The sequence below is a fragment of the Bos taurus genome, chromosome 7, assembly GCF_002263795.3.
Source record: "Bos taurus isolate L1 Dominette 01449 registration number 42190680 breed Hereford chromosome 7, ARS-UCD2.0, whole genome shotgun sequence".
In the NCBI taxonomy this organism is placed as follows: Eukaryota; Metazoa; Chordata; class Mammalia; order Artiodactyla; family Bovidae; genus Bos; species Bos taurus.
In genome coordinates, this window is record NC_037334.1 from 45,391,270 (window position 1) to 45,417,062 (window position 25,793).

The window sequence follows — 25,793 nt, forward strand, 5'->3', positions numbered from 1 at the left end:
AGCCCACCAACCCCAGGCAAACACTGATTTGCTTTCTGTGCTCAAGATTAGACTTTTCTAGATCTTCAATCAGCTAAAACCATACAATATTTATTCTTCTGTGTCTTAACTTCTTTCACATAGCATAACATTTCTGAGCATCATTCATGTCTTTACATGTATCATAATCCATTCCTTTTAATTGCTGAGTAGTACTCCATTGTGTGGATATACCATAATATGTACATGTTGATGTACATTTGGATTGTTTCCAGCATTTAACTATTATGAATACAGCTGCTATAAATACCCATGTACAAGTTTTAGCATGAACTTGCTTTCATTTCATGTGGGTAAATACTTAGGAGTGGAATTGATGGGTCTTATCAATTAATAAGTATACTTTTAACTTTATAAGAAACTGACAAAGTATTACAAAGTGGTTGTATCATTGTACAGTCTCACCAACAAAGTATAAAGATTCCAGTTGCTCCATATCCTCTCTAACAAGGTATTCTTTTAATTGTAGCCATTCTAATGTATGTGTGGTGGTAGCTTCTTGCAGTTTTAATTTGCATTTTTCTAGTGACAAATAATGTGGAATTAGTTTTATTAGCCACTCATATATTTTTGCATGTATGAAGAATCTTTCCAAATCCTTTGCTGTTTAAAAAATTAGCTAATTTGACTTTGTATTATTGATTTGTATGAGTTCTTTATACCTTCTGAATAAAAGATCCTTGTAAGAAATACATACTGAAAGTATTTTCTCTCAATCTGTGGCTTGACTTTTCATCTCATTAACAGTGTCTTTAACATACAGGTGGCCAAAAAGCACATAAAAAGATAAACAACATCACTAATTATTAGAGAAATGCAAATCAAAACTATAATCAGATCACCTCATATTCATCAGAATACCCATCATCAAAAAGTCTACAAACAATACATGCTGAAAAGGGTGTGGAGAAACGGGAGCCTTCCTAGGCTGTTGGTGGGAATGTAAATTGGTACAACCACTATGGAGAACAGTATAGAGATTCCTTATAAAACTAAAAACAGAGCTACCATTTGATGCAACAATCCCACTCCTGGGCATATACCTGAAGAAAACCATAATTTGAAAACATACATGCACCCCAGTGTTCATTGCAGCACTATTCATGATAGTTAAGACGTGGGAACAGCCTAAATGTCCATCAACAGACGAACGCGTGAAGAAGATGCGGTGCACATAAACAACGGAACGTTACTCAGCCATGAAAAGAATGAGATAGTGCCATTTGCAGCACCTTGGATGGACCTAGAGATTATTATACTGAGTGAAGTCAGACAGAGAAAGACAAACACCATACGACATCACTTACACATGAAATCTAAAACAATGATAAAAATGTGTACTCATGAAACAGAAACAGACTCAGACTTAGAAAACAAACTTAAGGTTACCAAAGAGAAAAGGTGGGGTAGGGGGATAAATTAGGAGCTAGGGAATAATATATATACACTGTTGAAAGTGAAAGTTGCTCAGTCATGTCCGACTCTTTGCAACCTCATGGACTATACCGCCCTGGAATTCTCCAGGCCAGAATACTGGAGTGGGTAGCTCTTCCCTTCTCTAGAGGATCTTCCCAACTCAGGGATCGAACACAGGTCTCCAGCATTGCAGGCGGATTCTTCACCAGCTGAACCACAAGAGAAGCCCAAGAATACTGGAGTGGGTAACCTATCCCTTCTCCCGCAGATCTTCCCAACCCAGGAATCGAACTGGGGTCTCCTGCATTGCAGGCAGATTCTTTACCAACTGAGCTATCAAGAAAGCCCAGTATTATATATAAACTAATCAGCAAGGACCTACTGTATAGCACAGTAAACTACAGTCAATACTCTGTAATAAGCTATATGGGAAAAGAATCTGAAAAAGAATAAGTATATGAATATATATAACTAAATTACTTTCCTGTGCACTACACCTGAAACGAATACAACATTGTAAATCAAATACATTCCAATATAAGATTTAAAAAGAACTGTCTTTAAAAGAGCAAATTATTTTAGTTTTGATGAAATCAAATTTATCCATTTTATCCGGTTTATGCTTTTTGTGTATTACAAGTCTTTGCATACCCCAAAGTCATGAAGATTTCCTTTTTTTCCTGGAGATTTTATAGCTTTAGCATTTACATTTAGGTTTATGATCCATTTTGAGTTAATTTTTGTGTACAACTTGAGGTAAAAGTTGAGGATCATTTTATTCCATATGAGTATCCAGCTGTTTCAGCACCATTTGTCCATCGAATTAATTTGGCATCTTTGTTGAAAATCAATTGACCACATCTGCCTGGGTCTATTTCTGGCCTCTATTCTGTTCCATTGATCTCTGTGTCTACATTTTGCCAATATCACACCACCTCGATGACTATAGTCTTACAATCTTACAACCAGGTGGTGTATGTCCTCTAACAGCGTTCCCTTTTCAGATTGTTTTAGCCATTCTAGGTCCTTTCCATTTTCATATAAAATTTAGAACTTCATCTTTAGAGGGTATTTCAAAGTATGGTGTTTCACTGCATTGACCTGCCAGAAAAAAGCTCAAACTAGATCCAGAGATGGAAAACTTCGACACAATGTGGAGGTTGACTAGTTCTGGGCAGTGATGGGGAAATGGGCCGTGACTGAGTTATGGCGTTGGTCTGTCTGTAAATGACTGGCCCATTGGAGACGTGCTCTCCATGAGCCACTCACTCCTCAGATCTGTGATGTGTTTTGTTTAGGAGATGAATGTCTCTCAGACATGCATGTGATTCTTTTACACTGTTAATCATAGAGACAATCAACCTTCAAAGTCCTGCCTCTGCCTCACTCCTTCCTTTCACCAAATCCTGGCTCATAGCCGGGGGTTACTAGTAGGAGTCTTGTCATCTCTGGGTGAGTTGGCCTGGATCACACACTGGAACCCACATGAGTGCAAAGAGTGGTAATAAAGCACTATGAGAGCTCTGGAGATTTGGAAAAGGATGAAGTTCTACACCTCAGTAAGGGGTTGTTATTAATAGCGACCTTCCTAATATTTGAAAGAGAGTATCTGGGCATGTGGGACTGAGGCTGTCTTCATGACTCCACAGTTACAGTCAATCACATGAAAAGGGCAGTTTTTCCCTTTTGCTGGGCATCAGTTGTACCTCCATTTGTGAACACAGGGTAGATGCATGTGGGAAAATGAAGAGGAAACAGTCCAGATCAGAAATTTCACCAGTATCTGTGTCATTCATGAGATAAAATTTTATTTTTTTTCTTTTTTTTAATATAAATTTATTTATTTTAATTGGAGGCTAATTACTTTACAACATTGTATTGGTTTTGCCATACATTGACATGAATCTGCCACGGGTGTATATGTACTCCCCACCCTGAACCCCTCTCCCATCTCCCTCCCCATGCCATCCCTCTGGGTCATCCCAGTGCACAAGCCCCGAGCATCCTGTATCATGCATCGAACCTGGACTAGCGATTCGTCTCACATATGATAATATACATGTTTAAATGCCATTCTCCCAAATCATCCCACTCTCGCCCTCTCCCACAGAGTCCAAAAGACTGTTCTATATATCTGTGTCTCTTTTGCTGTCTCGCATACAGGGTTATTGTTACCATCTTTCTAAATTCCATATATATGCGTTAGTATACTGTATTGGTGTTTTTCTTTCTGGCTTACTTCACTCTGTATAATAGGCTCCAGTTTCATCCACCTCATTAGAACTGATTCATATGTATTCTTTTTAATGGCTGTGTAAAGGGCAATGACCACCCCCCCATCGTCTCTCTCCCTTGGTCTCTGTTCTGAGGTCAGAGCCCAGATTAAGCCAGCTAAGTACAACATTATCATCAGACCAGCCTTCTGACTTTCACCTTCTCCAAAATGCTGAGATGTCCAGGTGGCTAATGTCATCTTCCCCATGCAGAACTGATACCCATAGAAGCTAATCTTTATCCCTATGCCGATCCCTGGGCTTGAGCCCTCCTCATTCATACCTACAAGAGAGAAGCCAGGCCAAAAAGAGATTGCACGACCCAACTTGTCCATGCCATTCATCTAGACATTACTGAGTACCCTGCAGTACTCAGCCTTGCTAGCCATGGGGATACTTGCTATCAAGAGATGGCACCCAGACCTAGAGATTATCATACAGTATGAAGTAAGTCAGAAAGAGAAAAACAATACTGTATATTAATGCATATATGTAGAATCTAGAAAAATGGTATAGATGATCTTATCAGCCAAGCAGAAATAGAGACACAGATGTAAAGAACAAATGTATGGAAACCAAGGGGGAAAAGTGGGGAGTGGGGAGGAGAAATTGGGATATTGGGATAGACACATACATACTATTGATACTGTGTATAAAATAGATAACTAATAAGAACATACTGTATAGCACTGAGAACTCTACTTAATACACTGTGGTGACCTGAATGGGAAGGAAATCCAAAAGGGAGGGGATGTATGATTCATTTTTCTGTACAGTCAAAACTAACACAACATTGTAAAGCAACTAAACTCCAATAAAAATTAATTAAAAAAAAAAAAAAAAAACCAGAGAGAGAGATGGCATCCACCCCTGAGCACAACACAGCTGACAGTGCCTGAAAACACCCTTTCAGAAAAGGGAGTCCTTTACCTAACCAGCTTTACAGCAAATGCTAAAGGAACTTCCCCAAGCAGCAAACACAAGAGAAGGAAAAGACCTACACAAAATAAACCCAAAACAATTAAGAAAATGGTAGGAGGTTCACACATATCGACAATTACCTTAAATGTAAATGGACTAAATGCACAGACCAAAAGACATAGACTGAGCAGATGAAAACACGTTGGTGTACACACTTCACTTACCACATCACTCTGCGTAACCCCCCGAACTGTATGTAATCATTTTATACTGTTAGGTTCATCATGTTTCCATTATGGCTTGCAGTTGTAATGATCTTTTAGTTTTTGTCTGGCTATTGATGGTGAAACTGTAGTAAGTCTTCTAGTATTGTGATTTTTGCTTAATAAAGAAAAAAAAAAAAAGGAAAGTTGGTCCTAAAACTGGTGTGTCCTCCATCGGTAAGGGGATGGGGCAGCTGAAGGGCAGTTTTTCATCCATGTTCTTTACTGGGTGCTTCACTTCACCACATCATAGCCATTCTTGCTCTCCTCCAGGAAATGCTGCTATGGAAATTATACTAATTTCCTTTATCCCCGTGGATGAGCCAAAGGAAGCAGCAAAAGGTTTTTCTGTGGCTCAAGGGGCATTTCTTATAGTCATGAGGTTTAACATATTTTAGTATTGTGTGCACTGAAAATAATAAAGGGCTAGATTTAAGACAGGCAGGGCAGTTGGCTGTGAATAGAGAAAGAGGATCCCAGTTGAATAATACACCTTCAACTTCAAAAAAACTATGAAGGGATTCAATTTGTAAAACCAATCAGTCTTCAAATATTGAAAATAAAGTCAGTTTGAACAATTCTTTCCTTTATTCCCATCCTTGGCTGAATGAAATTAAGAAAGGCATATCACCACTCCACACGCAAGATAAAACACCATTTCACACAAAAAGCAGTCTCATTTTTTTTCAAAGTCTGGAGCCTCCTATGTTAATGTTGGAATTATTATCGAGCTGCAAATTGGAGCCAGTGGCATGTCAGTGTGTTAACTACAAACTCTGAAAGCGGGGTGGCAGGTGGGGATCCATCACTTTATTTTCAATCATGTCTTCACATTATACAAACCACATCCTCCATCCAGAGCTAACTATGTCCCAGACAAAGAGGAGATGCAGGGACCCAGAGAGCCATCAACTTTCAGAAGTAGTGGGACAGAAAATGAAATGGAAAAGCCCCAACAGGCAGCAAACCTGGCAACAACAAAAGGCATTTCAATGACTAGAAGGAGATTTAGCTTGACCCTCGTAGAAGCTGAAATAGAGATGGCTACTTCCTGGGGGAGCTCAGAAATTGTAATAGACAGATCAGAACATTAGCTTCAACTTTTTGTTTAAAAAGCCACCACGACCTCTTCTTCCATTGCCGAAGTGGTCACCTTGCCAGGGTTATATCTGTGCAGTAAATGTACCCCCACCGTCTGCAGGAGTCATCAATGTTTTACCCAGTTGGCATGGGTAACAGTCACCAAGGGCTGTGGGATAAGGCTAGCTGGGAAAAGACAATCTGCCGGATGCTCTCTTCAAGAGCCCAGGACCAGCGGAGGCTGCCCTGCAAGGCAGAAGTAGGATAAGGAGGTCTTGTTAGGGACAGAGAGGTGAAGATGCAGCCAATATCTCAGCTTCCAAGGCCAGGAAGAAGATCACAAAACAAGACATAAACTCGTTCCACAAAGGTACTCTAGAACCATTCTACACTAATTTTTAAAGGGCAGTTCTGGCCATCCCACTGAAATAAACCCTTGACACCATTACATAGTGAGAAGGCCAGGAACGGGCAGAAGCAGAAAAACGCAGAGGATTCCAGGACTGCATTAGGGTGACCGAGAGGACAGGGGCAGTCACTGGCCTGGGGGAGCCCATGGCCACCCCTTCAAACCCCATCAGGAACTATGGGTCTGGCAGGGAAGGGACAGGAAGAGAGAAGGACTGACAACTCACAGACAGCTTTCCTTGGTCCTTCGTGCACATAAAGAAAGAACAGGAAGGTAAAGGGGGCAAGGTGAGGGCAGCAACCAACTCTGGGATGTTCTGTCCACAGCCTGACCCAGATCAAGGCGAGGGCCTGCAGAAGAGATGCCATTCCAACCTTTCGAAAGGGCTGCACCTTACACCCACCAACAGATTTGCATTGTTCCAAGCCTGGGAGTGGTGCTTCCCAGGTGGCATTAGTGGTAAAGAACCCACCTGCCAATGCAGGAGACTTTAGGGATGTAGGTTTGATTCGTGCATCAGGAAGATCACCTGGAGGAGGGCATGACAACCACTCCAGTATTCTTGACTGGAGAATCCCATGGACAGAGGAGCCTGGGGGGCTACAGCCCATGGGATCGCAAAGAGTCGGACATGACTGAAATGACTAAGCACGCAAGCTTGGGAGTGGCCAATTGAGATAGAAAATTGAGTAAAAACAGGATACCTCCCTAGCATTTAGCAGATTATGAATATTCTACAAACAATGCTGCAAATGGCCCCCTTGGGTCAGGGATCTGGGGATGAGAGGCTGTGGAAACACAAGTCTCCCAGGTGCTGGTTCAGAGCTCCCAGGTGTCCATGTCAGAGCCTCTGCAGCTACAATCCTGGGAACCTACATACCTTCCATCAGGACAGCAACCCTAGAAAACCTCCCAGAATGGACCACAGGATCTGGAAACGTGGTGCTGGCATAAATAAGTTACCCCAACTTTATCACTGGAAGCAGGATTCCATGTTCCCTAAGCAAGATGCCTCCAGACATGGGCAGTAGGGCTTAAAGAGTATGACTCCTAAGTCCTTGAGGGACAACGCCTTTGTTAAAGAGACTAGACTCAGTCTGCATGCATGCAACTGTCCTTTTGGGAATTGCAACATGGTATGAAGTGACTTAGAGACAGAATGGTCTCCAACAAACTGAATTACTGAGAGAGAAAAAAAAATGGAGGTGGGGAGAGTATCAGATAAAGTTCTTTAGTTGTGAGCAATGCATATCAGAAGGAAGCACGCAAGGGAAGGAGGGAGGGAAGGGGGAAAGAAAAGAAAGAAGAGAAAAGAAAGGAAAAGGAAAGATCCCAGGAAAAGAAAAGATAAAAAAGAAAGGAATTTATCAGATGGTTAAAGGGACACTGAGAGAATCAAAGGTCTTACGGACGACAGGAAGTCAGTCACCCTATGAACTGCCCTGTGTGACATGAGTCATGTACCCTCCTCAGGGCACAAAACTCAAGACAGCTCTACTCCAGATTCAAAGTCCAGGAGAGGGTATCTGGAAGGTCCAGCTCAGGCACGTGCCCGCCTCTGGTCTAGCTCTGTGAGCAATGATCCCTGCAACCTGGTACAGGAAATTCCTCAAAAGTCAAGAAGGAGCCTTACCAGAAAAGGAAGAGAAAAAAAAGGAAGGGAGGAGCCAAGTTGCTGAAATAAAAGAAGCCCATCATGTACAAACTCTTGGCTGCTTGGCACACGCTTGCCTACATATTTAGATTCATGAACACACACACGTGTGCCCATACACACACACACATTTTACACACACATGTCTGTCCAGAAGGCAGAATAACTTAGGGCTTTAGAACCAGACTGTCAAGGTTGGAGTTCTGTCTTGACTTTGAGAGAGCTACTTAAACCTTCCATGTCTATTTTCTCATTTGTGAAACAGGGGTGCTATCCCTATGAAGGCTTGCTGGTAGGATTAAACAAATAATGCCTGTGAAGTTTTAGAACAGCATCTGACAGCCAGTAAGAGACCAGGAGGTGTTCACTGTAGAGGTTTCCTCACACACACTTTTTAAAAATTCCTCCATCTAACACTGTGTTACGATCTCATCCCTTCTCAAAAGGAAGCAGCCCAAAGTCATTTCTAGTTACTGCATCCAACTTCAAGGCCAGGATTTCTGGGTAATGTTCACTTCTCCCACTCAATATTCTACCACCTACAGACTAACTGGTAAATTTACTCACCACCAACACACTCTACTAACAATGGGAGAAAGGAAGAAGAAAAAGATAATTTCAAGATGATATGATTCAGAAAGCAAGCAAGGAGATATAGAAAGAATACTGTTCTTTGTACCACCCCGCTCCCAAACTCAGAGGGATGAATGTCAGATTCTAAAAATACCTGGCCCTGGGCATTAGAAGGAGTTTCAGGAACAGAGGGCTGAGCTCAGTGGGAGCATTCCTAAGAACATCTAACACTCCTGGCTCCTATTCTGTGCTCACCAACAACCTTTTGATAATCAGAGCTGTTCCAAGGCCTCCAACAGTCTCTAGCAGAACAACGTCACCACCTGGTCATCTGGTAGACCTTTGTCCACTTGCAACTAGTAAACTGACTTATAGTATACACCTATATGAAGTTAACATGAGGTTAGTCTGACCAGAGCAGTTTTTTAAGGAACTAATTTTCTTCACATAAACAAAGGTCCTGGGACCAGATATTGAAGTGGTATGGAAACATATAATCTTATTTATCTCTTATCCTAAGGCTGGAGAGTTCCAAAGTGGAGAGAGTAAGAGTTCAGGTCTCTCAACTATGTCCACCTCACCAAGACTCTCAGTATTCCTCTTAAGACAATCACCCATTCACTCTTTCAGCAACATCTTATAAGCCCCTTCTCTGTGATGGGCTCCATAATGTGAAAGAAAGGTAACTAAACCAGGAGTCAAGAGACCTAGCTTTTACTCCCAGCTGTGTGATCCTGGACCACTGCCCTTCAAGACTGCAGGTCCCATAGCCACACAAGGAGGCAGGACAGAATGATTTGGCATGTCTTATTCAGCCTGAATCATGGCCCAATTCTACACAAGTTAGGGGAACTCACAATCCAGCTGGTCATTTCTGGTCAACAGCATCCTTTGCCAAGTCCAGCAAATCTGCTAGATGCCTTCTGGAGGGAGGTATGGCCAGGCCCAGATGGCTTATTAAAAGCAGGAAGTTTTTGTGATGGCAAACTAGACATCAAGGAGAGACATGCAAGTTAACTGAAACATCTGAGCTTCCCATTTACTTTGAGATGATTTTTAAATTTCATTTTGGCTAAAGAAATTAGTCCATCTGTCTGACTTTTGGAGCAATTAGAGAACATAGAAGAACTTGAAAGGCAGAAAATGAAACACAAACAAATAAGAGTGGGCAATATGACCAAGAAAGAAATGCTAAATGCCTCGGATGTGTCCCAAAGAAGAGATAGGAGGTAGCCCCTGGGAGTGGGCATGCAGACTGGACCTGACTGGGACAGTTCGTGGCCAGAGAGCTGCTCTGACCCTGATTTGCTTTGGGACTTCCAGGCAGCTGGGGTGGTGAGAAGGGAGGACAAAAACCTGACCTGGTTTCCCTCTTTATAAGCAGCAGAGAGAAGGGCTGAAGAAACCACAGGCACAGAAACCACAGGCACAATTTAAGGTGAACACACTTTTCTTGCCTGATACTTTCCAAAGGCCCACACTGGAGCACTCTCGCAGGGAGGCTGAGATCAAATTATCTGTGTCCATGAACCTTCAACAATAGTGCATTCACATTTTGGCCTGGACTAGACAAGCCCTGGCCTGAAGGCAGGAATGGACACAAAGGAAGTCATCCACATCCTGGAGAGGAGTCAAAACACTGTTTCAATCGGCACTGCTGCGCACAGCACGGAAAAGTAGACTGAAGATGGAAAGGTCACAGGAAACCAGAGAGGTCAGCAGACATCCCCAAGGCCACACAGCAATCTAAAACATAAACACTCTTAACACCTGGTGCGATCTCTTTGTACAGGGCATCTAGAAAGTGGAAGGGAGGTTTCGCAGAGAGCTGAAAGGCTGGGCATTTACACATCCACAGGAGGAAAAATACAGGGGATTTGGAGCTTGGTTAAGGTAGGGGGCCAAGGGAGTTATAGGGTCACAGTTATTTTTACACTACCTTTTGAGAGTAGCAATAAAGAGGAAAGGCAAAGAGATAAAGCAGTACAAAGGGAGTGCTGGCAGGCAGTGTGATGGCCAATGAGGTGCAGAGCACGCTCCAGGGTGCAGGAAGATGCTGGACCTGAGAGAAAGCACACAGGCACTGCTTGCCAGGTGCCAGCACTCTAAGTTGGCTCAGAGGTTTTTACACAGAGAAAGAAAAAAATAGCTTTCTAATTAGCTCTAAAATGAGTGCTCTGACTTCCCCCTCATTCTGTGATTCAGCTTCTCTGAAGCATCTCCCAGCCCCCTTTGCCAGAGGGCTGGGGAGACCCTACTCAGGGTCTATCTGATAAGCACCACTCACCCCAAGCTGAGAAGCGGTACCCAGTGATTCACGCACAACCAACCCACCTGCTCCCCCTGGGTGCCTAGGGCTGATGGGTCTGACCCACGGATGGAACGCCTTGAATCCAGAGCCAGTTGCCAGAGAAGCAGAAAACCCTCTGACAGGCGGTTTGTGGCCACCTGGGGCCCTCCCGGGTCTGTTTGCCACTGTGAGAAGGAGAGAAAACCGTGGTAGAGACTATCACCAGGGTCTGTACCCTGACTACCACCGGGACTGCACTGTGGACCCTGAGGAAGACAGCCCTGCAAAGAGGGTACCTCCACTCTCAACCGATCCTAGAACTCCTGACAGAAGAGCCATCAGGCAGAACCAGAGGGCCAATGGGATGCCATCTCGATTCCTCCCTCCATATCCCTGGGGTCCATCTGCTCCACAGCCCGCTTAATGTCCCTTTACACCCCTAGCCCAGCCCCAGGAACAGGGCTAGAAACTTCTAGAAAGCCCAGCCATCTGCATGTCACCACTCCCTTCCTCATGCACCGCCTTCCTCCTGGGCTCCCCTTCTTGCTTTGAATCGGGCACTCACTCCTTGCTGTCTGCCCTGTGTTTTCCCACAAGGAGGTTCTTTCCTTTTCCACATGTCCAGGTCCTCAGATGCCTGGAGTTCAATCCAGGCCTGACTACTCCCCACCCAGGGGTTCCCCAGCATTCCATCATCATCTTCAATCAAATCCCCCTAGGAGGGGCCCCCTGCGCTGGCTTGGAACAACAGCCCAACCTGGACAGGACAGTCTACAACTAGATTGGACCTGATTTCCTGGACTTCTCATTGTGCATCAGCAGTTCAGGCCTTTCACACCACACATGGCTTCCCTGTGCTTAATTTCATTCATTGAAATGAAATGGATAGTCCAAGTTCCATAAAAGCTGCTACTTTGGGGAAGTGGTAGGTTCTTAAATATTTGTTGAATTAACAAATGAGTGCATGAATAAAAAACAGACATTCTCAAAGACATTTCCCCCAAGAAGTATTGTATATGTGGTTGGTATATATCTCTGAACTCTTGTATGTCAGAATCAGTCATTCTATTGTCTTTTCTCTCAAATAAAAACCAGCTTGGTTGGTTATAAAATCTTTGGATTCCAACTGTGTCTCCTGGTGGGTAATCTAGTTTCTCTAATTATGTGCTTATGTTGGTTTGGGCAAAAACTTTGCTTTGTTTAGGTTTTTCCGTAGCTGCTCACACACAAAAAAAATCTTAATGAACCTTTTGACCAACCCAATACATAGGAATTTTTACTTTTCTCCCTGAAGTTCAAAAATGTAGCCAGACCTCCTGAACCCACTGGTCAGTTTTAACACTACTAAACATGATGAACCTAGACATTGGGTACCTCTTGATGCTCATCATTTCATACACAAAGCACCACCTACAAAGTATTCTTGCCAAAAATATTGAGCCAAAATCAAGGTTCTGGAGCTGACTTCCATTTTCAGGAAGCAAAGAAGACAAAACTACGAATTAAATGACACTATCAGGAAGTTAATAGACAAATCTAAATGATAGGGAATTCTATAAAACAACTGATTCCATTTCCATTGTATGAAAAAATAAAAATAAAAGGGAGTGTGCTCTGGATTAAAATAAGTGTTAATAAACAAATATTTATTATCTCATAATTTCTATGGATGAAGAATTCAAAAGTGGAATAGCCGGGTATTGGTGCTCAGGCTCTCTCATAAGGTTGAAGTCAGGATGTGAGCTGGGCTCTGGACTCATCTGAAGGTTTGCCTGGATCTGAGGAAGTGCTTCCAAGTTGGCTTACTCACATGGCTGGTAAGTTACACTCGCTGTTGGCAGGAGGCCTGAGTGCCTCCACATGCAGACCTTTCCACAGGCTGTTGAATGTCCCCATGACATGTCAACCAGCTTCCCTCATAATGAACCCTCCAAGGGAGCCCACAGTGGAGCACTCATGTCTTTACAACCCAGATCTGGAAGTCACACACTGCTACTTCTGCCACACACCTTATGAAATCAAGCCACTAAATCCAGCCCACATTCAAGAGGAGGGGAACTGGTCTCCATCTTTTGAAGGGGAAAGTGTCAAACAATTTGAAGACATACCTTAAAACCACCATAGCAAACAAATGCAATGTGTGACCTTTGGATCATGATTAAGACAAACCAATTGTAAAGACATTTTTTAAACATTCAGGGAACTGTTCTTGTGGATAGATACTAGACAATGCCACAGATTATCGTTAATTAAGTATGACAATAGTGTTATAGCTACAAGAGAAAACACATACATTTTAAGAGATAGATCAGATCAGATCAGATCAGTCGCTCAGTCATGTCCGGCTCTTTGTGACCCCATGAATCGCAGCACGCCAGACCTCCCTGTCCATCACCAACTCCCGGAGTTCACCCAGACTCACGTCCATCGAGTCAGTGATGCTGTCCAGCCATCCCATCCTCCGTCGTCCCCTTCTCCTCTTGCCCCCAATCCCTCCCAGCATCAGAGTCTTTTCCAATGAGCTAAACATATAAAGAGGATGATATATCTGAGATTGGCTTCAAATTACTTCAGCAAAACTTAAAAGGCAAGAAGCAAAAAGAAAGAAGAAAAAACAGGAAAAGGAATGGAGGAAAGTGAAGAAAATATGGCAACACTCTGACAACTGTTAAAATCTGGGTCATAAGTACAAGAGTAGGGCAGGGGGACGTTGCCATACTCTCTATTTTTATGCTTGAAATTTTCATAATAAAAAAATGTTTTTAATGCTACCAGACTAATAGCTAGATACAGATCTCATACATCTTGCCTAGAGCATGGCAAGAGCCCTTTCAATTTGCATATACATATCTTCTCTCAGCTCAATATTTTCTTCTGTGACATCTTTATTCTTTCTATTTCATCTGCTCTGCTCTCTTCTCCAAGAGCCCCAGTTATCCTAGCATTCACCCTCTGCTCTCCGTGTCCGTCATCTTTTCCCTCTTCGGACTCCTTTGCATTCAGAGAAGGTGTCTTGTATGTCTGCTGATCAGCATCCTGAGTAAACCAGTGAGAGAGTATGAGAGTAAGTAGGGGACTGGGTAGTGGAGGACCTCAAAGAGCAAGGCATCCCTGTGGGGCTGTCAGAGGAGGAACCTTAACAGGAACTGCCTCCTTATGACCTTCCTCTCCTCCTGACAGGCTTCTCAGCATCCAAGAAAGATCCCCCTTCACCAACATCCATCAGATGTGAGTCCCCTAGCAAGGCCCCAGAAACACCTCATGCCTAACTCTTCTCTAAAATCAGCATGAGTTTAGGAAGAAAAGACCATAACATATTCCATGCTGGCTTTCTTTATTTCTTTGTCTTTGCTTTCTTTTCTTTCTTTCTTTCTTTCTTTTTTTTTTTTTGTTTGTTTTTTCCTTTGACAAAATATGTGTCCATTCTCAAACAACTTTTGCCATTTTTAATCTCTACTGCTCCCTTCCTGCCTCTAAGCCATGGTATATTAACAAGGGTCTGAAGATCTCTTTGCAATAACAGCAACACAAAAACATTTGCCAACCTGCAACTGTAGGTCTATTTTGTCATAAGCAAACTGGGGCCTCTATAAGCTGAAGAGAGGCCCCACATCTTCATAATGGTACATACTTTATTTTTCCTATCCCTCAGTTTGTCAAGATCAAACCAGTCAATCCTAAAAGAAATCAACCCTGAAAATTCATTGGAAGGACTGATGCTGAAACTGAAGCTCCAATACTTTGGCCACTTGATATGAAGAGCTGACTCATTGGAAAAGACCCTGAGGCTGGGAAAGATTGAGGGCAGGAGAAGAAGCAGGTGACAGAGGATAAGGTGGTTAGATGGCATCACCGACTCAGTGGACATGAGTTTGAGCAAACTCTGGGAGATAGTGAAGGACAGGGAAGGCTCGCATGCTGCAGTCCATGGGTTTGCAAAGAGTCTAACCAAACAGCAACTGAACAACAACAGTTTATAAGGATCAAAGAAGCATTTCCTGAAGACATGCCCTAGTGTTACACCTTAACTGAAAGAAGGGGAGAGAAGCAAAACCAAGTCATGACAGAATCATCAAAGCTAGCATCCACTTCTATACCACCAACTCTCTGACTCTGTAAGACAGGTCTTCAGTCTCTGGTGCTGGAAATGCAGAGAAAGATAACCAGTGGCGGGAACTGTGTGTAACCCACACTCAACCACCCCTGGCCTTAATACTATCTGGGGACTGTGGCTGGAGGTTAGAGAACTAGCAGCCATTGTGCAGTATCTCGTAGGCCACACCAAGGGGGCTTCCAGGGAGTGTGGACTTTGTTCTTTAGGAAAAAGAAACCATGAAGGACAATCTCAGTTGCATTCTAGGAAGAACGTTCTGTCTACAGAAGATGAATTGGAAGAGGAAAGACTGACGGTAAGAAACCTCTTAGGAGGTTGTTGTAAAGTCCAAAGTATCAATTATTACTTTAATTTGAGGAATGTTGACATGCCTAACCCATGCCTGTGGACATTTCCAGACCACAGCCTCTGATGTCAATAAGAGAGGCCATCAGTCTCATCAACTCCCCAGACTCCGTAATGGTATCTCTCATCGTCCATCAGAGCAACTGCAGAAGGAGACTTAAACAGCAACCTTGAATCCATCAATCAAGAATAAAGTAAATTATTTTGAGACATCAGTGCTTTAGTTATTATCAGCCATTTGTTACGTATGACCCTTCTCATTACTCACCTGGATGCACAATGAATGAACCACAGCATCACAATCAAGACAAGAGATGCCAGGGGTGTATGACCCTGGGGAGTGCCCATGGAGAGGGAAGGAAGGAACCTGAAGTAACCAGACAGCTATCAGAATACGCTCAACCTGTCTCTGGTTCTTTGAGTAGAAGCTTTCCATCAGCCTCCTGCCTAGGCTGCCCTCACCCAGGGCTCCTGCCAACTGAGATGGAAAGAACCACTGGGCTTCTACTTCCCAGTCTCTCCTGCTCTCCTTCACAATACACAGTCCCAGAGCACAGAGACTTATTGGATTAAAGGCTTCCTAATTGGATTTTCTTGGCATTTTCTCTTGGAAGATTTTAGTACTCTCAACTGTGAACTTGCTGGAGTTTGCTTGCTTGTGTGTGTTTCCTTATAAAGCAAAGAATATTCCATATTGCAGACCCTTGTCTCCATCTGTGAAGCATGTAGAATGAAAATGTGGTCTCAGCCTCTTCTGTCTCCTCCTGTGACCTAGACAGATCTGACCAAAGTCATGCTTGTGACCCCAACGCCTAAGGACAAAGCACATGAATGAGTCTTTGAAGGTTTGAAAAGCTCCTAATTGCCTCCTCTGCTTGTACCATCCCACTCTGCTCAGTCATCATGGTGGAGGTAGGAGTAGCTGCTCTTCTGACCCAAAGAACTTTTTTTGTTTCTCCAACTTGAAAGTGGGCCCTGACACCAACTTAAAGCTGTCTCTTACCTGCAAACTCCATTCTTCTCGGGGAGGTAATGCACTTCCCCAAGAAAGGATGGAGTTCTCATCTGGGAGATGAAAAAGGATTTTTAAAGATGGGAGCAGATGACCACAACATGGGCAGTCAAAGATATTCCTGAGATGCAAGCATGGTATATGAGTCACAGATGCCACCCCAGCTAAAAATAACTGGACTTTTCCTTCAAAGACCCTGATGCTGGGAAAGATTGAGGGCAAGAGGAGAGGGGGTGACAGAGGATGAGATGGTTGGATGGCATCATTGACTCAATAGACATGAGTTTGAGCAAACTCCGAGAGATAATGAGGGACATGGAGGCCTGGCGTACTCCAGTCCATAGGATTGCAAAGAGTAGGACTCAAGTTAGCAACTCAACAACTGCAGTGAGGTAATGAAGTCTAGGCTGGGCCCCCACATCTCTCTCCCACCACTCCCCATCACTCACTCTTGCCCAGCTAGTTCCACTGTGGGGGTCCTCACTGGGGAGTTGCAGCAGTCCAGGTGCAAAGAGAAGCTGCCGCCATGTGTCTTACTGGGTTGGAGCTTACTGATCACTTGCCTTCAGCCAGCACACACCCCACCCCCCACCCCCCACCATGGCATGGAGACAGGTATGCCCCTTGGAGACCACGGCTACCAGGCAAGAGGATGCCTACAGTGCTGCCAACAAAGCATCTGCATTTTTTCACTGAGCACCAAATCCAGATTCTAGTTAGATTCAACTCCCAGTTACACAGAATGCCCTAACCTGGAGGAAGAACTACAAATTATCACAAATTGCAAGTAGTCCAAAAATTTGGGCTACAGGGAGTCTGAGGAACCAATGAAGGCTTTGATGTGTTTTTTCAACATCAAGCAGTTGTGTGATTGAGTGGATCTTGCATTGGCATGGCAGTGAGCCTGCCAGCGGGCCCTGGGGAGTGGGTGGTAGATCAGGACCATGCCGCCACCAGCAGAGACTCACCATCTCACCCAGCTGGGAAGAGTTTGGGAAGAGTTCACGTGTTTCTCTTGCCCAATCAGAGGAAGAGCCAAGTCGAAAGAAGAAGTAAGAAATAAATAAATACACAAAAGAATATAAATTTAATAAATCGATTTAAAGAACTTCTGAAGAGAGCAGAAATCATACATTTAGGTCTCTCTCCATCATTAAAACAGCCATTCCACAAGCCAGTCTGGAAAATTTAGAAAAATTTCCAAGAGTGCTCAGGAAAGGTAAATGGCTTCAGGAGAATGAGCTCATGTTTAGTGAGCGCCATCCATGTGACAGGCACTGTGCTGAACACGTTGCATACATGATCCCCTCTGATCCTTACAATAACTCCATGAAGACAGTACAGTTATCAGCCCCAGTTTACTAATGAGGAAACTGATGCTTAAAGAGGTTGAGTAGCCTGCCAACAGTCACTCAACTAGTAAGGCACAGAACTGAGATTTGGACCAGAACTTTAGCTCCTAAGTGCTGATTAAGACCACCTTCAAAAGGTGGAAGAGAATTGTTTCAATTGCTCATACTAGAGACTGACATATCTCCAACCTGCAAGGGTTGGGGAGACATCTTCTTCTATAAGCCCATGCTCGAAGTCCTGCCCTGACCTGCTTTAATCCACAAGCAATCCAGATCCATGTTGTTAATGCCTCAACCTTGATAGGAAAATACTCGTGACATCCAAACCCCTACCTTCAGCCTGGCCCAGACAGTGTGTGTCAACCTACCCCCTCCCCAAACTCCCCAAATCCCACCGCAGGCCATGCAATGTTCACCCACTGATTGAAATAATGCAATTAGAGGATATAGAAAATCCATTCCACATGGTACCATCTGCATTCTCTTCTGACAGCTAATTTGATTGACGCTTTTTAATCAATAAAGCACTCATGCAGCAGCCAGATAATTTGCCTCTATTTTTCCTACACCATTTGTAAGTGAAAAACACTCCGCCTCCCACCTCTGCAGTGACCCAGGGTGAAGTGGTGAAAACAAGCCCTATGAAATGGCAAAGAATATACTAAATGTGTGTCATTATGGGGCCACCAGGCCAATTCCCACGTCTGGAGGGGTGTTCTTCTTGGCCGGAAGCAATGAAACCCACTCTTCTATTTCCCAGCCTTACCCATTCTCTACAGGTACAGAAATGAAGCCCAGCCTAGAAGTGATAGGTGGACCCAAGCAGTCTGTATCTGAGCAGAACTTGAATCTGGTTTTTATTACCATATAGGAGAGTTTGAAGGTCAGTTTCTGGATACGTGGATGGTTGGACAAATGTGAGTAGCTGAGTGCATGCAGGTATGTGAATCAGCAAAGGAGAGAAAAGAGAAAAAAGATTGGAAGAAGCAAAGAAGGAGAATGGGCCTCAAGGGCTGAATATATGCAGAACACACGATTACTCCAATACTGATGACACAACAGTGGTCACTGGTGACAATGTACCTGAGGTCAAATTGCCTAGAAGCAAGAACTGAGGCAGGGATTTGGGTCCACATGATCTACTGATCAAATATTCTCAGGAATACTTATTGAACTCAACAAATATTATTAGGAGGACTGAGGACAAGGGAGAGAAAGGGGCAAGCAAGCGTGTGGCTGCAGCTGGAGGCAGGCTTCACCCAGACAGTGTGCATGCTCAGAACCACCAACCACCCCCATGAAGGTGGTCCCACCTTGAGCTGCGTGGGCGGACCTTTTGTACTTGTCAGTCAGTCATTCACCCCTGGGGTGACTGAGGTGGCAAAACTTCTTGGGCAAAGTAGCTCCCATTCGCCAGAGGGAAACTCCTAGAGAAGTTGGAGCACACGGCAGCCAGAGAATGGGAGCACTGGGAGAAAGGGAGCCAAATCAGGGGACAATAGCAGCCGGCACATCCTGTAACACACGCAAGAGCTGGAAAGCCAGAGAGACCACAGAGCCGCCCTCCCCGGGCGGGAATTCTGAGACCCAGGCTGTCACAGTGAAACTCAGGCACCCACACACATCACTCTGGCCAATCTTTACTAAGCTAACCGAGAATGGCACAAGGAGCCCATGTGACCTCCCTCCCAGCCCTCATGACTGAGGCTAACAACATGGAGTTTAGGAGATGCCTATGTCTTTAAGAAGACATCCAGTGCCACACTTCACATCTCAGAGTTGGCTTCTGACATCTTTGGACAACGCTCTCACTCTCCTTCACCCAGAGCATTGCCTCTCTAGGACAAACAGCTCCACATCGTGACAGATCACACTGCATCAGCTTCTGATTCTGGATCCTGAAGAAGGGAAACATGAGCGTGGCAATTTGCCAGAGAACCTTTGCGCGTGGGAGTCACTACATCAGTGTCACGGACACCTGCACCCTCTTACCTCCTGCAGGCCCACATGGTGACAAAGCGGCTCATTAATTTGAACATAAGTGCAGTCGATCATCCTGGTGCTTGGCCCGCATGATGCCAAGGAAGAAGCAGAGCTGCCCTGTGGAGTGTGCTGAGCAGGCAGATATTGGGAGTGGGCATGCCCAGCCACTATCAGAACACCACCGCCTGCTCCCAGAGCTTGGTGGCACACACACAGTGGCTGAGCGCAAACACAACCAGCACAAGAGAAGAAAATTCAGTGCCCCCCAAATAAAAGGGACATATCAGGAAACAAAAGCTATTTTCAAGGTTGATGACAAAGATACCTATACAGATGGAAGCACAGTGAAATCTCAGATGTGACTGCTAGAGGGCAGGTGTTAGGCAGTAATCCAAAGTTGCTACATGCAGAGCAACAGACCTACCTATGGGGGCACCTGTCATGCTTGGATGATGAGAACCCCTGAACACTCAGAGGGGTCCCTAAGGAGTCAGAGAGTAGAAGGGACATCATGATGGTAAAGCCAGACGAAAGGCACAATTAGCAACTGAAAAGTAAATTTTCCTCCTCTGGGAATGGAAGGAGTGGGAGGGGGGTTGGCTCTTCCAGTTGGTCCCTGTGACTTGGAGGTCCAGTGGGCTCTGCCGTGTCCCTGGGGGAGCACTGTGCACAATGGGGCAGAGAGCCTGTCTAAATGATGATGGGATGGGGCAAACACAGTGGCCAATCAGACTCCACAAGCTGAAAGGACACAGCTCGGGGAGATGCACCATCATCACCCACTAGAAATTCATCCCTAGATGTGATGTGTTTGCTAATTTCAGATGCCCCCAAATAAGCAAAGAAACCATTTGACTATTACTTTCATTTAGGGGAAAAACAAAGGCCTGTCAAAGGAATTCTCTCTCCTGAGAAAGAAGTTGAAAGTGAAAGCTGCTCAGTCATGTCCAACTCTTTGTGACCCCATGGATTATACAGTCCATGGAATTCTCCAGGCCAGAATACTGGAGTGGGTAGCTGTTCCATTCTCCAGGGGATCTTCCCAACCCAGGTCTTCTGCATTGCAAGTGGATTCTTTACCAGTTGAGCCACCAAGGAAGCCCAAGAATACTGGAGTGAGTAGCCTATCCCTTCTCCAGCAGATCTTCCGACCCAGGAATCGAACCAGGGTTTCTGCATTGCAGGCGGATTCTTTACCAGCTAAACTACATTGTTGTTCAGTTGCTAAGCCATACCTCACTCTTTGTGACCCCATGGACTGTAGCCCTCCAGGTTCCTCTGTCCATGGGATTTTCCAGGCAAGAATCTGTGGGTTGCCATATACTCCTCCAGGGAATCTTCCTGGCCCAGGGATTAAGCCCACATCTCCTACATTAGCAGCGGATTCTTTACCACTGAGCCACCTGGAAAGCAGGAAGAAGTAAACCAAAAGGAAACAAAAAATCCCCCTTTCCCAGGAGCACTGTTTCAAGCACAGTTCAGACTCAGAGAGTTCTGGGCTGTCTAAATTGGAAACGACCCAATCAGGGCAAATCTCAGTATTGCCCAGAAAGTCAAGGCAAAGAAGTTTACACTTCCTGCCAGACATGGAGGAAGAAGCCTGCCCTAGGAACTGCTAATAGCCATCATGGGCCCATCTAGGAAACCAGTCAAAAGACAGAGCAGAAAATGGAAAGAAGCTGTGTCCTTGATGACATCACTGAGTTCCCAGATTCATCCTCACTTGAACTTACATCTGGACTTTTCTGCTAACTGTACCAGCAGATTTCCTCCATAATTTAAGCAGGTTTAACTTTTTTCTTTCTTTCTTTCTATTTTGGTCACTTGTAACTCAAAGATTTATAATCACGACAATGACCTTAAATGTCAAAGCCCATCTTCCCTTTTTCTGAGTTGGAGATTTTCTCAGCACAGTTGGAACTACTGTCTTCTTAAGAACAAACAGCATGGGGCCTCCTGGTTCTTCTAAGCCCCCGGTAGGACAATGATGCTGTGGTTTCTAGCCCTGTGTCAGGGACAAGCCCTGCTCCTGCTGTGTGACGAGTGCCTCACTTCACTGAGGCTTTGATCTTAGGACACCGCAGCCTCTGCTGCTCTGCAAGGTGCACAGACAAGGCTGTCACCAGCCACAGAGACATCCCTTTGTAGGCACTGCCCCAGTGCTGAGCACGGGGGCGATGATGCTATTGAGCAGAGGCGGCAATGACTGAACTCAGCTCTTTGCTCCAACAGAAATCAAAGCCCTGGCTCCTCACCTCTCTTCCCTGGGAGCCCAACATAACATGACCAGGGACAAAAAGCCCCATTATCAGCTTTACAAATTGTCCTCCATCTATCTCCCCTTTCTGCTGTTTGGGGCTGAATGCAAGCATACTACCAGGCATGCACTGGACCAAGAATCACCCTCCTTGCTCGCTTAAGTGTCAATGGATGTGGGAACTCTGAACAACTCCCCCAGAGGATTTTAAAGATTCCACTTGGGTTTCCATGGTAATTTTACAGAGCTGGCATTCAATGAGTGTTTGTTAAATTGAATTTATTGAAGAGTAAAGTGAATCAGATGTTCCCATTCCTAGACTGCATCACCACAGAAAAGTCCCTGGTCCAGCAAAGAGATGAGCTGGGAGTTGAAGGCAGGGAAATTCAACCGGATGGGGTCAAGGCTGTTTGCTCTTTGGAATGGAGACTCAGCTCTGGTCTCCTTCCCCAACTGTTCCAGGAAGATGGTGTTCTGTAAGATACCAGGGTGGCTCAGGTAAGAACTGAAACTCAGTTCTAAAAAGGACAACCCTCACTTCCAGCCTGTTCTGCCGTGACCAGAACAGTTTGTAGAGTGAGAGAATTTGCTTCCCAACACAGGCAAAGCCCTTTCAGTGGAAATACTCTGAGGGCCCTCTATGGATCCAACTTCCCTTCCAACTGGATGATCCTCAAGCTTTGGCTTTATTGAAAAGTGTTTTATACCCAGATTAGAATTTAACAGGCAAAATTGCTGAATGAGAGCAAAAAGTGAAAAGTCACCAGCCCCAAGAGGGAATCAATAACATACAAGTCGATAAGCACATAAGAAGACAAGCCATGGAGGCTCTTGGGAGGACGTGGGAAAGTGGTTAAAATTTTGTAACCCAGGTAGAGTATATTAATATATTATACTCAGGTTAATGTTCCTCTAGCCAGAGACCCAAACAAACATAAATGTCACCTCTGCCAAACAGGCCAAGCCTGTGGCAGCTGGGCTGCATTGCAAATAAGCCATATCCTTGGCAGAAATGTGAAATTAAACAGCGATTCCAAGGTGGCCTGCCCTTTGACCCCTCAGGCTCATCAGACTCATCCATGAAAACCTTGCTCAAAGCCAACGCTGCTTGGTGGCTTTATCTACAAACCAACTCCCATTCCATTTGCAAAAACTGCCACTCGTCAGCTTTGTTAAAACTACCAACTGTCATTTTGTCAATAGGTACAGCCCATTTCTGAGGTCAGATCGATTCCAGAACAAAGTTTTGAGTGACAACATTACCCCTGGAGGGGTTCCAGGAGCTTTGGCATTTGCATCCCCCTCATGTTAGTGACAAAAAGTTCTCCATGATGGATATACCTGCAATTAATATTGAAGGGACAGTTAATGATTTCAAGGCACTGCTATTCAGGCCTCATATTTCAAATTTAAAATTCTCCTTTCAAAGTAGGATTAATTTTCAAAGACAAGAAATGAATGCTAACATATTAGGCAAAACAAGTTTTTTTTTAACACCTCAAAAAAATAAAGCAAAGAAAATTAATATTAAGGACTCCATTCGGTTGAGACAACCCCATTATCCTTGAAATACTCACAGTAAGGTTGTATACTGGAGGCCTGTCTTGTCACTCCTTGTTTCAAAGGATTTGAGACCTTCGAATCATGGATTCCAAACTGCACAGTATATATACCATTCTAAAGAACATATCTGTTAGCAAGCAGGCCTTTTGCATGTGTGTGAATCCCATTCTTTCTCTTTTTAGTCCACTGGAGATTATAAATGTAAGTTCATGAACCTACAAGGCTCTGTCCTTTCAAACTGGCATATGCAGACAGCTATTAATATATTTCTTCTAAAGGAAAATTAGAAACTTACAAAGCAAAAAAAAAAAGCATTTAATATCTGAATCATAAAATCAATTTGACTTCTGAATCTGGGGAAATTGCTTTCCAAATATAGTGACATTTTTCCCCAGGCAGAAAAAAAAATCATTTCTGGCCCCAAAAGTCAGACAAACTGCTAGTGGTAACCAAATGAAACACTAATTCCAAGCTAAATGAGCAAGAACCAGCGTAAAGGAAAAATGGTATTGCGAAATGACATTGATGATAGGCAAAGATTTACGTTCCTTTTCCATCAAGGAAAAAAAAAAGAATAAAATGGGGGAACTGAAAATAACAATGGCAGACCATTGCCAGCTGCTGCACTGCCTTGACCAGCTAAGAGAATAAGGAGCAGATAAAAAATCCCTCAGCCCCAAGCTTCACGAGGGGCATGCAAGAATACTCCGTTAACTTCTTCTGACCACTAGGGGCGCTGTGAGGATAGAGAAGAAGCTTCTCTTTGACCATAAGGCATATAGCTGGGAGTCGATGGCTATGCCCTGTTATACCTGACCTGTTGTTTATATTGCCTAATGTAGACTTCTCTCAGAGGTCTCCGTTGGGACTTGGGTCCCCTGACATCTGCAGCAATGGGAGCAGAGAAAGCAGACCAAGAACTTGGAGGCACAGAGTAAGACCAATACATTTGACAAGATAAATTTGCCACCCACCTCATTCTATAAACACATAAAGTTTCCCTTCCCAAATTTCTCTAGCTAGCTTTGTCAGACCAGTGGAAGCTAAAGGATTACCCCTAGAGAACCCAAACCCAACGATTCTACCAAAGCTGTGGCACCTGGCAATTTAGAGACCATTTATTGCAATACTGATCAGTCCTGATTGCAAATCCCGCAACACAAAGCAGCCACTGTTAGTAACAATCTCTCATTTGTGCAGAGACCTCTGGGTCTCCCAGAGTTATGCTTACAGTAAATTTCCTCCACCACCCACCCCAGCCAGATGTATGAGTCCAACAGGAGACTCTCAAGCTCTATTATCACCCATTAAAAAACAGGTTAAGAGAGAACGTAAACCAAGATAGATTATGTAATTAGGCTCTAATAAGACTTAAGCAATTAGAGAATGAATCTGGGTTCATTTTCTTTTTGTTTTGATTAGCACCTAAAGAGCTGCTGGGAAATTTCTGTGTGTCCTTGACTGTGTCCTCCCCCTTCTTCCTGACCTCAGACTTTGCATGGGGTCTGGAGAAGCTGGAATGAGGCTGCTAGCAGACTGAAGCCAAAGAATGGCTTTAGACAAATTGGTGGGTAACAAGTAGGGAGTCCCAAGGGCAGTTAAATGGCTAAGCTACAAAGTTCTGAGCCTCCAAACCCTGCCTTCTGTCTCCTGTCTTTGCGGAGTCTCTGGGAGTAGTTTCTGCATAGAAGACAAGAGAGGATAATAATTAATTGAGCCAACCCCTCCCCATGAGCCACTCGGGTTGTTGAACAGACCAGTGAGATGGAAAGGGCCTTTGCTCTGGGCTGAAGGCAAGAGAGAAGGGCCAAAGAGTTTCTCCTTAAATATAGACAGATCAAAGGTCATGACCCAGCCGGGCCTTTTGAAGTGGGGGCAGCAACCCCTGGCCCTGCCTACTGCATCATGTTGGGAACAGGTAGAAGCAGGGAGAGAGCTGAGACTATGGGTGAGAGGTTTTCAAAGCCAGAGCTGGAGGTGCAAGCTCAGAGGCCGTGGTCAGGAGCGGATACATGTAACTGTGGGAACAGACTCCCAGGCATCATGAGGATAGCACGGCAGACGCCCAGGCTGGGCCTCAGGGCAACAGGAGATGGTGGTCAGAGGTGGAGGGCCCTCCTCGGGGCACAGTGCTTATGAGCAGAAGTGCTCCAGGGGAACTGATCTTCATCAGTCGGCACTGCCTGGCAGAGCCACAGGCTGGACTCCAAGCCTCTCAGGGAATGTGATGATGCTTGAAATTCAGAGGC